Source organism: Falco biarmicus, unplaced genomic scaffold (genome assembly GCF_023638135.1).
Source record: "Falco biarmicus isolate bFalBia1 unplaced genomic scaffold, bFalBia1.pri scaffold_57, whole genome shotgun sequence".
NCBI classification, from domain to species: Eukaryota; Metazoa; Chordata; class Aves; order Falconiformes; family Falconidae; genus Falco; species Falco biarmicus.
In genome coordinates this window covers 467,267-482,423 of record NW_026611991.1, presented here as the reverse complement: position 1 = coordinate 482,423, position 15,157 = coordinate 467,267, and positions in this window count along the sequence as shown.

Sequence of the window (15,157 nt, the reverse complement as noted above, 5' to 3'; positions counted from 1 at the left end):
ACGCCCCTAAGACTAAAGGCGCCCAAACAGCCAACGAAACCAACGAAACCACGTCCCCGTAGCTTACAATCCAAAGCGTGGCACTGAAGATGCCAAGATGGCGTCCAATATGAAAGCCGAGGACAAAAGACTTAGCCCTAACCTTACGGTTGGCTCCTTCTAGACCTAGACGTGCAAGTATCTGCAGCCCAGTGTAAATGCCCTAGGCCTCCTGCTAAGACCGAAGGAGCAGGCATCAGGCACACGCTACCAACTGCAGCCCAAGACGCCTTGCTCAGCCACACCCCCACGGGCACTCAGCAGTAATTAACAGTAAGCAAGAAGCGCAAGCTTGACTTAGTCACGGCAGCCTTCAGGGTTGGTAAATCTCGTGCCAGCCGCCGCGGTCACACCAGAAACCCAAGCCAACAGTCACACGGCGTAGAGAGTGGACCAGAGCCTGTCAGAATAACTAGGAAACCGAAACACAGCTAAGCTGTCGTAAGCCCGAGATACCCCTAAGGCCAACCTAAAGATGATCCTAGTAAACCTGACTGCGGCGAATGAAGAGACGGGACGCAGCTTGATGCAAGCAAATGTCAATGCGTTGTGCAGAAGCACGAGGTTTTATACGCTTGCAGAAGCTGCGCGTTTTAAACCAATTGCTTCTTGAGGCTAAGCCTTGCATACTAGGCAATCCCTGATTGGTGGTTAACTACCGGCACTTAACAGCAAGGTGTTACCTTTCCTTGGCGCCATCCGTCTCCCACTCCCCTGTGCTCTGTAACCATGCCCCATCATGTTGTTAATTGTTGTCTAGACAAGCTCGAGCACACTCCCCTCAGCTGACCGATTGCCACGCGTGGTCCTAGTTTCCAGCCCGCTCCTGCACCTCCCCCTTCCTGTTGCACAAAAGAACCTTTGAAAGCGAACGAGGAAAAACAAGGCCTAAGCAACAGAACAAATAAAAAACCAACTAAGACATATTATCACTGTCAAAATAACCCACTGCCTTTGTTCCGTACAATTCTACAATTTCCCCTTTTTGTTTTTGAACAGCTAGTACCAGGTTTGCCATGTTCCGCAGGGCCCTTGCAAACATGACAGCAACCAAGGTAATAGCAAACAAACAACACTGCCAATCGAGTGAATGGATGCCAGAAAAGGCTGAAATTTTCTCAGATTTTGATAACATGTTGCTGCAGTGGGGCGCCTAAAATCCACGCAGCACATACCATCAAAATCCTCACAGCCACGTCCTTGAACCAACAACAAAAAGCAGCGGCAATTTTGACTCACATGCTTAACTGCCTACCAAACAAGGTGATTGAACTCTTTAATGCTTTCCCTGCTGTTACTCTGCATAAGAGAAGAAGCGCTGCGACACGTTCCCATCCTAGCCTCCTACTACATTAGCATCTACAGAAAGACAATGCTCGACATGCAAAGTGTAAACAACATCACCTTCTTTTGGATTAACGTTATACGTAGGCGGAAGGGCACACCAAACAAGAACCGTTTCCGTCAAAAAGTTCGAAACATAGCATGCCTTCTCTGAACATACCTCTGGGGTCATCCCCTTCATTCCCTCCTTTTGATGCAAAGAGAGACACTTTACCCTAACAGAGAAGCCCCTGTTTACATCTCTGAGCCAGGACACAAGCCGCAGCTGTGCGCGCCACCAGGCTCAGGGCAGAAACCACTCCTGTAGTTACCTAACTAGATATCTCGACAAGCGTGCAGACACCTATTAAACACTAAATAACCATGTTTATCGTTCCTGTTCTCCTTCGTAATACCTAGTTGTTCTCTCATTATGAATCCTCCCTTCCCCTTATCAGTGTCAATGGAATCATCGTTCCATGGACAATGAGTCGTCCCGTTCCCCCGCTTGGTCCGAGAGTATTACCTCTGTTCAGTGGCTTGATCCAGGGTGATAGTGCTCGTTCTAGGCGCTGTAAAAAGCGAAATCTATATCCTATGTCCTGATTTTGGGTATCTAACATTAATGCAAAACAGTAATCCTCACACAGTTTTTATTTCATTCTGTAGCGTCGGTGTCGGTATCGGCTGCCTGCGGTAAAGGTTCACGGAAAGGTCTTACATTCTTCGCTGGGATCCATCTAGGTCCTTTTTCTGTAGAGACACAAGCATAACCTTTTCCCCGTGTAACAAGAGGATATGGTCCCATAATTTTACCTGTTTCTGCATCTCGGACCGATACCGGGCCTTTAACCCGTGCCTCGACGGAGGTAGCTGCAGTGAAACGTCGACCTATCGGTGGGTCGTTATCTATTCAAGAACAATTCAAAAAATTAAAAACATACAACGCTTTCTGTAACCGTTCCTCGGGAATAGCCATGCCCATTCCCCCTTTTTGTTGTTGTCATAAACGTTTCAGAGACCGATGAGACCCTTCAATGAGAGATCGACCGGTGGGGGAATGAGCAATGCCGGTAATGTGAGTTCTACCCCATAGGGCAAAAGAGGTTTTTACAGTTGTTGAAACGTAAAGATAAAGACCGACAACGGTCCAGCTTAAGGGAATACCTAAAGCAGCAAAAGCACGCATTAAATGTCTACGAACAGCTCGTGCCTTTTCTCCTGTGTGACACGAGGCAACCAAGGCACCTGAAAATGTATCAATGGAAGAGTGGATATATTTAAGGCTACCAAATTCAGAATCATGCGTGACATCTGTTTGCCATAACGGTAGGCTTTGTAATCCTCTAGGATTAACTCCTGCAGCAACTGATGGGAAAGAATGTTTTTGACAATCGGGACAGACAGCAATAATACTTGATGCTTGTTGAGCAGCAAGGCCAAACTGTCGCTTAAGAGCTCCAGCGTTTCGATGGAAAAAAAGAGTGCCTTCGCTTAGCTTGTGCAATACGGTCTGGCAGTACTTGAACTGGTCACGGCAATAGGTCAGCTCGTCGATTGCCTTCTGCAAGAAAACCAGGTAGCGAGGTATGAGACCTAATATGCATAACAAAATAAGGCGCAGATCGAGAGTCCAAAAGGAAAATAAGTTCCTGTAACAGGGTCAAGGGTTGTGAATGCGAAACACTCCGCAGCACAGAAGCTTCAGCTCGTGGAACAATACCTGCAACATAAGCAGAATCAGTAACAAGGTGGAGTGGTACATTCCATTCTCGGAAAACACGAACAACTGCATTCAGTTCTCCTGTTTGAGGTGAACCGGAGACCGTCTCTATGTCCGAATCCCATTGTCTCCGTTGAAAACCTTAGGAAGACAGGAATTGAACCTGCACAGAAGAGATCAAAGCGCTCCATACTCCCCTTATATTACTTCCCAGTAGGGTCAGCTAAACAAAAGCTATCGGGCCCATACCCCGAAAATGATGGTTTAACCTCTTCCTCTACTAAATGAGCCCCGTCACAAAACTAACGTTCTCCTTAAGCCTTCTACTAGGAACAACCATCACAATTTCAAGCAACCACTGACTGCTAGCCTGGCCTGGACTAGAAATCAACACCCTTGCCATTATCCCCTTCCTTTCAAAATCACACCACCCTCGAGCTATGGAAGCTGCAATCAAATACTTTCTCGTCCAAGCAACCGCCTCCGCATTAATCCTCTTCTCAAGCACAATCAACGCACAGTTCACCGGACAATGAGACATTCCGCGACTAAGCCACCCAACAGCCTCCCTACTACTAACTACAGCAGTCGCAATAAAACTAGGCCTAGTACCCTTTCACTTCCGATGTCCAGAGGTCATACAAGGCTCACCTATAACCACTGCCCTACTCGTCTCTACATGAATAAAACTCCCCCCACTCACTCTTCTTTTCTTAACTGCCCCCTCACTGAACCCACTCCTACTGACAACCGTGGCCATTGCATCCGCAGCCATCGGAGGGCGAACAGGACTTAACCAAACACAAATCCGAAAAGTCCTAGCTTTCTCATCGATCGCCCACCTAGGCTGAATAACCATCATCCTCATATACAACCCCAAGCTAACATTAATAACCTTCTACCCATACTCCTTAAGAACCGCCTCCATTTTCTTAGCCCTCAACACAACCAACTCCTCAAAACTATCCACAATAATAACCTCCTGAACAAAAATACCATCGCTAAACGCATCCTTGACGCTAGCACTACTATCCCTAGCCGGCCTGCCCCCACTCCCTGGCTTTTTACCAAAATGACTCATTATCCAGGAACTAACTAAGCAAGAGATATCAACCGCAGCCATAATTATTTCAATACTCTCCCTACAAGGTTTATTTTTCTACCTACGCCTTGCATATTGCTCCACACTCCCACCAAACTCTACAAGCTTCATAAAACAATGATACAATAACAAATCCACAGGCACACCAATTGCTACCTTAATTTCTCTGTCAGTCCTCCTTCTCCCCCCTTCTCCCGCAATCCTGACCGTTACCTAAGAAACTTAGGATCCCCTGCCTACCAAACCGAAGGCCTTCAAAGCCTTAACTAAGAGTTAAATCCTCTTAGTTTCTGCCCACACCACTAAGGCCCGCAGGACACTAAACCTGCACCATCTAAATGCAACTCAGATACTCTAATTCAGCTAGGGCCTCCACGATAAGCCTAGACAGACGGGCCTCGATCCCATAAACTTCTAATTAACAGCTAGACGCTCAAACCAACGAGCTTCTGTCTACCAGACTCCGGCACACTCTCAGCGTACATCAATGAGTTTGCAACTCAACATGAACTTCACCACAGAGTCGATAAGAAGAGGAATTCAACCTCTGTAAAAAGGACTACAGCCTAACGCCTAAACACTCAGCCACCTGACCCGTGACCTTCATCAACCGATGACTAGTTTCAACAAACCACAATGACATCGGCACCCTATACCTACTCTTCGGAGCATGGGCAGGCATAGCCGAGTACCGCCCTCAGCCTCCTTATTCGAGCAGAACTTGGCCAACCAGGAACTCTCCTAGGAGACGACCAAATCTACAATGTCATCATCACCGCCCATGCCTTCGTAAGAATCTTCTTCACAGTTATAGCTATTATAATCGAAGGGTTTGGAAACTGACTAGTCCCCCTTATAACTGGAGCCCCAGACATAGCATTCCCCCGCATAAACAACATCAGTTTCTGAACTACTTCCTCCGTCCTTCCTACTGCTCCTAGCGTCCTCCACAGTAGAAGCTGGAGTCGGAACAGGATGAACCATATACCCGCCCCTAGCAGGCAACCTAGCCCATGCTGGCGCCTCAGTAGACCTAGCCATCTTCTCCCTACACCTCGCAGGTGTGTCTTCCATCTTAGGGGCCATCAACTTTAACACAACAGCCATTAACATAACCCCCCCTGCCTTATCGCAACATCCAACTCCCCTATTCGTATGATCCATACTCCTAGTGCCCTCACTTCCAGTCCTGGCCGCCGGCATCACCATACTACTGACCGACCGAAACCTAAACACTACATTCTTTGACCCCGCTGGAGGGGGAGACCCCATTCTCTACCAGCACCTGTTCTGATTCTTTGGCCACCAGGAAGTTTACATCTTAATCCTTCACGGCTTTGGAATCATCTCACATGTTGTAACGTATTACGCAGGCAAAAAAGAACCATTCGGCTACATAGGAATAGTCTGAGCTATACTATCGATTGGATTCCTGGGCTTTGTCATATGAGCCCACCACATATTCACTGTCGGAATAGACGTAGACAGCCGATCACACTTCATCTCCGCCACTATAATCATCGCCATCCCAACCGGCATTCAGGTATTCAGCTGACTAGCCACACCACACGGAGGCACCATCAAATGAGATCCACCGATACTGTGAGCCTTGGGCTTCATCTTCCTCTTCACACTTGCAATAAGGTGTCGGTGGAATTGGTGGTCAGCCTTGATTACTGCGTAATCCATCCCGTGGATCTAAAAAGAATTTTATATATATATAATATTGTACGCACATACATATATATATTATATAGGGCCAGGTAGGACAGGCCACCGCTTCTGTCTCGTGCCCTAAGTAACTGCCTACTGCCAGTATTGGCACTGACTCACCAGCGGTCAGCTACAAGCACTTCTGCTCTTCAGCAGAGCACAAGCATTCCTCTGCTTTGAGAAGAGAGCATTGTGCTCATGAAACATTGAAAAGACTGACTTCTATGCCTCTCCAGCTATAACCAAGAGAATCCTTCCTTCTCCGCACCAAAAAAATTAATGCTGACTTTTCAAGGATGCTATGGATGAGGTTCATAACCAAGGGGTGTCATCCACCTGGCCACACAATTTGTCTCCTGCAAGTTCGATTAAGCATGGCCAAGACATCCTATGGATGTGACAAACACCTCATCACCTCTGCTCTGTTGCCCCTTCTTCCCCCAGTTTCTTACTGGAACTAGTAACTCCAGCTCACCAGTTCCTTGAGCATGGCTTCAATCGGTTCCTGAGCCACATGCACATCTTCTGTAGGTCCTTCCAAAGTGATGTTATCCTGTGGCGAGCAGCCTCACAGTTTGCCCTCTTGCCTGTGCTAACAATTGTCTCCGAGTTGCTGTTCTTTGCTGGGAGATCAATTATGGTGTTGCTTTCTTTACGGATCTGCCACAAAGGAAAAAAAAATAAAAAATCATCTCAGAAGTGTCCCATGTCAGAAGAAAAAGCCTCGCAGGCTATATTGGACATCACCAATGGGCAGGAGAGAGCATCCAGTGGGATTTTGCTGCAGGCAGTGATCATCACGAGCACTTGAGTTAGGAGCAATATCTCACCTTCTTGATGTTGGCACCTCCTTTCCCCACGATGTTCTTGTGGAACTGTTTGCAGATGGGGACAGAAATAGAAAAGCTGTTTTCAACCTAAGGGAGAAAGGAAGGGAGAACTGAAGATTACACTGTCGTGGCAAGGGAGGCCCGACTTCAGGAACTCTGATAAACGAGCTTTTGAAAAGAGGCTTAGACCCAAGGAAGTTCTCTATACGAGGGACTTGTAAGACTAAACAAAGGCAAGGACGTTCCCCTATAGCCTTCCCATAACAGGTACTACCCCCTGCCTCCATTCAGCCAAAACAGCGTCGACAGCTCCCTCCTCTTGAGGTGTTTTAGCTCTACCCAAGCCAGTAGAGCTCTGCTTTGCCCCAGGGTTATCCAGGCACGGAGGAGGGAAGTGCAGGCAGAAGACCTCCTTACCAGGTCTGCCACCGTCTTTTGCATGTACTCGGTGCACTTCTCCACCTCGTTTTTGGGACCTCGGAGTTGGACGATGTCACTCTTGTGTGCAGGGTCTGGGAAGTTGATGATAACCTGCAGGAGCGGTCATTTAGAGTTAGCTCAAGCAAAAGCAAGAACCCTTGTGTCAGACACATGCAAAGGTTGGGGGGATCCTACACATGCCCTTTTCCCATTCAGAAAAGGGGAACCGTGTTAGCGGCCTCTGGCTAAAAGAACTATCTTCTCAGACACTTGCGCTACAGAGCCACTAAAGTTACGACTTCTGTGACGACAGGCCTACTACCCATGTAGGAAAGAACCCCTCTGGATTCCTCCTCTCCTACAAAGCCTTACCTCTGGGAATTGCTCCCGGATTTCCCAGACCCGCTCAGCCTTCTGCCCAGTGATGGTCCGGTGGAATTTCTGCTCAACGATTAGGTCCGCAGCGTGTTCATTTTCCTGACGGGAACAGAGGGCACACTGAGTGTTCAGCCGGAGAGCCATCTACTTTGACTTAGCGGTTTGCTGCCCGACGGTTTACTTGCCAGCACTGTCCCTCTTTTCTCCAGACCAAATTCACTCTGCGTTGACAGAGAAGGGCTACCCGAGGGAACAGGGGAAGACATTTGTGAAGAGGAACTTGCACTTGTCATGAGATCCAAGTGCTCCGTGGGCAAGGGGCACACACTCGCACCAGAAGGTTACAAGGGAACACGAGAGCCCAAACCCTGCAGTCTCCCAAACATCACGTCCTACCCACTCACCATACGGGAAGCGAGTTCCAGCAGCTCGCTCTTGGCCTGTGGGACCCCCTGTGGGTCTCCTTCCATTCTGATCGGGTTGCTCTTCTCGTTGTCCGGGGGAATGCGCACAGACACCTTGTACAGATCCTTCATCCTGTTCACTTCGAGGCAAGGACTGTGGTGACGCCGTCTGCTAGGCAAAGACCTGGAAGCAAGGCACCTGGATTATCACTGCTCAGAGGCTGATGAAGAAGTAAAGCCGCCTCTGGGAAGGGCTCGGTGGGGTAGGGTTGAGCCAGGGGAAATTGCCTCTTCCCCCTGGAGTTCAGCGAGAGCAGACCTGTGCCACACGAGAGCCTGTCCAAGTAAATACCGTGGCATCTACAGAGCCCATTGTTCCCTTGTCAGAGCCAGGCGTGTTTCTTCCCCAAACAGTATCACATTTAGAGCAGAGGATAATCGTTCCTTTCTACCCCAAACTCTTGGCTGGGGACACGTTGCAGTGCTATCAAACTAGCAGACCGCAACAAGGCTTTAGCGTTGGCCATATTCTACTGCCGGTGCTGTAGCACCTTCCTCCAGAGGCCAGACCACACTGCTCCTCCTCCAGCTGACACCCTCTCCCACAAGCCACAGGGCTATTTAACCCCTTAGCGGGAACCAGCTACACCTGCACATCGCCCATGTCAATCAACCCACTGCCTCTGAGGCAAGGCCACAGCTGCGTGTTATCAATGCTAATCAACCCACCGCCTTCATTCCTCTACAGGGAGAAGCTCACCAAGCACATTTCCACCACCCACAACTGGCTGCTAAAATGTCATTCGCACAGAGCAACGTGTGGAAAAAAAAAAAAAAAAAATTCCTCCAGGACACATCAAAGTAATTCCACTACTGTTCAGGCTCCCAAGGTACTTTCACCCGTTCAAGCCATCGCAAGGCCTCACGGCCCATTTCTCTCCTTGTACCACCACCCCTCCAGAAAAGCAGAGGAAATGTGATGGAGACAGCACACTGGGTGAGCTACAGAGCCCCTGATACCATCTACTAAACACGAAGAGTGTGAGCATGGGAAGGACTAGAAAGGCACTCCACTTACCGTTTAGCTGCTTTCTTGCCAATGAGGTGTCGGTGGAATTGGTGGTCAGCCTTGATTATTGCGTAATCCGTCCCGTGGATCTAAAAAGAATTATATCTTTTATATCTATCTATATATGTATGGATGTACATTATTTTATATTATAATATATAGGGCCAGGTAGGACAGGCCACCGCTTCTGTCTCGTGCCCTAAGTAACTGCCTCCTGCCAGTATTGGCACTGACTCACCAGCGGTCAGCTACAAGCACTTCTGCTCTTCAGCAGAGCACAAGCATTCCTCTGCTTTGAGAAGAGAGCATTGTGCTCATGAAACATTGAAAAGACTTACTTCTACGCCTCTCCAGCTATAACCAAGAGAATCCTTCCTTCTCCGCACCAAAAAAAATAATGCTGACTTTTCAAGGATGCTATGGATGAGGTTCATAACCAAGGGGTGTCATCCACCTGGCCACACAATTTGTCTCCTGCAAGTACGATTAAGCATGCCAAGACATCCTATGGATGTGACAAACACCTCATCACCTCTGCTCTGTTGCCCCTTCTTCCCCCAGTTTCTTACTGGAACTAGTAACTCCAGCTCACCAGTTCCTTGAGCATGGCTTCAATCGGTTCCTGAGCCACATGCACATCTTCTGTAGGTCCTTCCAAAGTGATGTTATCCTGTGGCGAGCAGCCTCACAGTTTGCCCTCTTGCCTGTGATAACAATTGTCTCCGAGTTGCTGTTCTTTGCTGGGAGATCAATTTTGGTGTTGCTTTCTTTACGGATCTGCCACAAAAGAAAAAAAAAAAAAAATCATCTCAGAAGCGTCCCATGTCAGAAGAAAAACCCTCGCAGGCTATATTGGACATCACCAATGGGCAGGAGAGAGCATCCAGTGGGATTTTGCTGCAGGCAGTGATCATCACGAGCACTTGAGTTAGGAGCAATATCTCACCTTCTTGATGTTGGCACCTCCTTTCCCTACGATGTTCTTGTGGAACTGTTTGCAGATGGGGACAGAAATAGAAAAGCTGTTTTCAACCTAAGGGAGAAAGGAAGGGAGAACTGAAGATTACACTGTCGTGGCAAGGGAGGCCCGACTTCAGGAACTCTGATAAACGAGCTTTTGAAAAGAGGCTTAGACCCAAGGAAGTTCTCTATACGAGGGACTTGTAAGACTAAACAAAGGCAAGGACGTTCCCCTATAGCCTTCCCATAACAGGTACTACCCCCTGCCTCCATTCAGCCAAAACAGCGTCGACAGCTCCCTCCTCTTGAGGTGTTTTAGCTCTACCCAAGCCAGTAGAGCTCTGCTTTGCCCCAGGGTTATCCAGGCACGGAGGAGGGAAGTGCAGGCAGAAGACCTCCTTACCAGGTCTGCCACCGTCTTTTGCATGTACTCGGTGCACTTCTCCACCTCGTTTTTGGGACCTCGGAGTTGGACGATGTCACTCTTGTGTGCAGGGTCTGGGAAGTTGATGATAACCTGCAGGAGCGGTCATTTAGAGTTAGCTCAAGCAAAAGCAAGAACCCTTGTGTCAGACACATGCAAAGGTTGGGGGGATCCTACACATGCCCTTTTCCCATTCAGAAAAGGGGAACCGTGTTAGCGGCCTCTGGCTAAAAGAACTATCTTCTCAGACACTTGCGCTACAGAGCCACTAAAGTTACGACTTCTGTGACGACAGGCCTACTACCCATGTAGGAAAGAACCCCTCTGGATTCCTCCTCTCCTACAAAGCCTTACCTCTGGGAATTGCTCCCGGATTTCCCAGATCCGCTCAGCCTTCTGCCCAGTGATGGTCCGGTGGAATTTCTGCTCAACGATTAGGTCCGCAGCGTGTTCATTTTCCTGACGGGAACAGAGGGCACACTGAGTGTTCAGCCGGAGAGCCATCTACTTTGACTTAGCGGTTTGCTGCCCGACGGTTTACTTGCCAGCACTGTCCCTCTTTTCTCCAGACCAAATTCACTCTGCGTTGACAGAGAAGGGCTACCCGAGGGAACAGGGGAAGACATTTGTGAAGAGGAACTTGCACTTGTCATGAGATCCAAGTGCTCCGTGGGCAAGGGGCACACACTCGCACCAGAAGGTTACAAGGGAACACGAGAGCCCAAACCCTGCAGTCTCCCAAACATCACGTCCTACCCACTCACCATACGGGAAGCGAGTTCCAGCAGCTCGCTCTTGGCCTGTGGGACCCCCTGTGGGTCTCCTTCCATTCTGATCGGGTTGCTCTTCTCGTTGTCCGGGGGAATGCGCACAGACACCTTGTACAGATCCTTCATCCTGTTCACTTCGAGGCAAGGACTGTGGTGACGCCGTCTGCTAGGCAAAGACCTGGAAGCAAGGCACCTGGATTATCACTGCTCAGAGGCTGATGAAGAAGTAAAGCCGCCTCTGGGAAGGGCTCGGTGGGGTAGGGTTGAGCCAGGGGAAATTGCCTCTTCCCCCTGGAGTTCAGCGAGAGCAGACCTGTGCCACACGAGAGCCTGTCCAAGTAAATACCGTGGCATCTACAGAGCCCATTGTTCCCTTGTCAGAGCCAGGCGTGTTTCTTCCCCAAACACTATCACATTTAGAGCAGAGGATAATCGTTCCTTTCTACCCCAAACTCTTGGCTGGGGACACGTTGCAGTGCTATCAAACTAGCAGACCGCAACAAGGCTTTAGCGTTGGCCATATTCTACTGCCGGTGCTGTAGCACCTTCCTCCAGAGGCCAGACCACACTGCTCCTCCTCCAGCTGACACCCTCTCCCACAAGCCACAGGGCTATTTAACCCCTTAGCGGGAACCACCTACACCTGCACATCGCCCATGTCAATCAACCCACTGCCTCTGAGGCAAGGCCACAGCTGCGTGTTATCAATGCTAATCAACCCACCGCCTTCATTCCTCTACAGGGAGAAGCTCACCAAGCACATTTCCACCACCCACAACTGGCTGCTAAAATGTCATTCGCACAGAGCAACGTGTGGAAAAAAAAAAAAAAAAAATTCCTCCAGGACACATCAAAGTAATTCCACTACTGTTCAGGCTCCCAAGGTACTTTCACCCGTTCAAGCCATCGCAAGGCCTCACGGCCCATTTCTCTCCTTGTACCACCACCACTCCAGAAAAGCAGAGGAAATGTGATGGAGACAGCACACTGGGTGAGCTACAGAGCCCCTGATACCATCTACTAAACACGAAGAGTGTGAGCATGGGAAGGACTAGAAAGGCACTCCACTTACCGTTTAGCTGCTTTCTTGCCAATGAGGTGTCGGTGGAATTGGTGGTCAGCCTTGATTATTGCGTAATCCGTCCCGTGGATCTAAAAAGAATTATATTTTTTATATCTATCTATATATGTATGGATGTACATTATTTTATATTATAATATATAGGGCCAGGTAGGACAGGCCACCGCTTCTGTCTCGTGCCCTAAGTAACTGCCTACTGCCAGTATTGGCACTGACTCACCAGCGGTCAGCTACAAGCACTTCTGCTCTTCAGCAGAGCACAAGCATTCCTCTGCTTTGAGAAGAGAGCATTGTGCTCATGAAACATTGAAAAGACTTACTTCTACGCCTCTCCAGCTATAACCAAGAGAATCCTTCCTTCTCCGCACCAAAAAAAATAATGCTGACTTTTCAAGGATGCTATGGATGAGGTTCATAACCAAGGGGTGTCATCCACCTGGCCACACAATTTGTCTCCTGCAAGTACGATTAAGCATGCCAAGACATCCTATGGATGTGACAAACACCTCATCACCTCTGCTCTGTTGCCCCTTCTTCCCCCAGTTTCTTACTGGAACTAGTAACTCCAGCTCACCAGTTCCTTGAGCATGGCTTCAATCGGTTCCTGAGCCACATGCACATCTTCTGTAGGTCCTTCCAAAGTGATGTTATCCTGTGGCGAGCAGCCTCACAGTTTGCCCTCTTGCCTGTGATAACAATTGTCTCCGAGTTGCTGTTCTTTGCTGGGAGATCAATTATGGTGTTGCTTTCTTTACGGATCTGCCATAAAGAAAAAAAAAAAAAAATCATCTCAGAAGTGTCCCATGTCAGAAGAAAAACCCTCGCAGGCTATATTGGACATCACCAATGGGCAGGAGAGAGCATCCAGTGGGATTTTGCTGCAGGCAGTGATCATCACGAGCACTTGAGTTAGGAGCAATATCTCACCTTCTTGATGTTGGCACCTCCTTTCCCTACGATGTTCTTGTGGAACTGTTTGCAGATGGGGACAGAAATAGAAAAGCTGTTTTCAACCTAAGGGAGAAAGGAAGGGAGAACTGAAGATTACACTGTCGTGGCAAGGGAGGCCCGACTTCAGGAACTCTGATAAACGAGCTTTTGAAAAGAGGCTTAGACCCAAGGAAGTTCTCTATACGAGGGACTTGTAAGACTAAACAAAGGCAAGGACGTTCCCCTATAGCCTTCCCATAACAGGTACTACCCCCTGCCTCCATTCAGCCAAAACAGCGTCGACAGCTCCCTCCTCTTGAGGTGTTTTAGCTCTACCCAAGCCAGTAGAGCTCTGCTTTGCCCCAGGGTTATCCAGGCACGGAGGAGGGAAGTGCAGGCAGAAGACCTCCTTACCAGGTCTGCCACCGTCTTTTGCATGTACTCGGTGCACTTCTCCACCTCGTTTTTGGGACCTCGGAGTTGGACGATGTCACTCTTGTGTGCAGGGTCTGGGAAGTTGATGATAACCTGCAGGAGCGGTCATTTAGAGTTAGCTCAAGCAAAAGCAAGAACCCTTGTGTCAGACACATGCAAAGGTTGGGGGGATCCTACACATGCCCTTTTCCCATTCAGAAAAGGGGAACCGTGTTAGCGGCCTCTGGCTAAAAGAACTATCTTCTCAGACACTTGCGCTACAGAGCCACTAAAGTTACGACTTCTGTGACGACAGGCCTACTACCCATGTAGGAAAGAACCCCTCTGGATTCCTCCTCTCCTACAAAGCCTTACCTCTGGGAATTGCTCCCGGATTTCCCAGATCCGCTCAGCCTTCTGCCCAGTGATGGTCCGGTGGAATTTCTGCTCAACGATTAGGTCCGCAGCGTGTTCATTTTCCTGACGGGAACAGAGGGCACACTGAGTGTTCAGCCGGAGAGCCGTCTACTTTGACTTAGCGGTTTGCTGCCCGACGGTTTACTTGCCAGCACTGTCCCTCTTTTCTCCAGACCAAATTCACTCTGCGTTGACAGAGAAGGGCTGCCCGAGGGAACAGGGGAAGACATTTGTGAAGAGGAACTTGCACTTGTCATGAGATCCAAGTGCTCCGTGGGCAAGGGGCACACACTCGCACCAGAAGGTTACAAGGGAACACGAGAGCCCAAACCCTGCAGTCTCCCAAACATCACGTCCTACCCACTCACCATACGGGAAGCGAGTTCCAGCAGCTCGCTCTTGGCCTGTGGGACCCCCTGTGGGTCTCCTTCCATTCTGATCGGGTTGCTCTTCTCGTTGTCCGGGGGAATGCGCACAGACACCTTGTACAGATCCTTCATCCTGTTCACTTCGAGGCAAGGACTGTGGTGACGCCGTCTGCTAGGCAAAGACCTGGAAGCAAGGCACCTGGATTATCACTGCTCAGAGGCTGATGAAGAAGTAAAGCCGCCTCTGGGAAGGGCTCGGTGGGGTAGGGTTGAGCCAGGGGAAATTGCCTCTTCCCCCTGGAGTTCAGCGAGAGCAGACCTGTGCCACACGAGAGCCTGTCCAAGTAAATACCGTGGCATCTACAGAGCCCATTGTTCCCTTGTCAGAGCCAGGCGTGTTTCTTCCCCAAACAGTATCACATTTAGAGCAGAGGATAATCGTTCCTTTCTACCCCAAACTCTTGGCTGGGGACACGTTGCAGTGCTATCAAACTAGCAGACCGCAACAAGGCTTTAGCGTTGGCCATATTCTACTGCCGGTGCTGTAGCACCTTCCTCCAGAGGCCAGACCACACTGCTCCTCCTCCAGCTGACACCCTCTCCCACAAGCCACAGGGCTATTTAACCCCTTAGCGGGAACCAGCTACACCTGCACATCGCCCATGTCAATCAACCCACTGCCTCTGAGGCAAGGCCACAGCTGCGTGTTATCAATGCTAATCAACCCACCGCCTTCATTCCTCTACAGGGAGAAGCTCACCAAGCACATTTCCACCACCCACAACTGGCTGC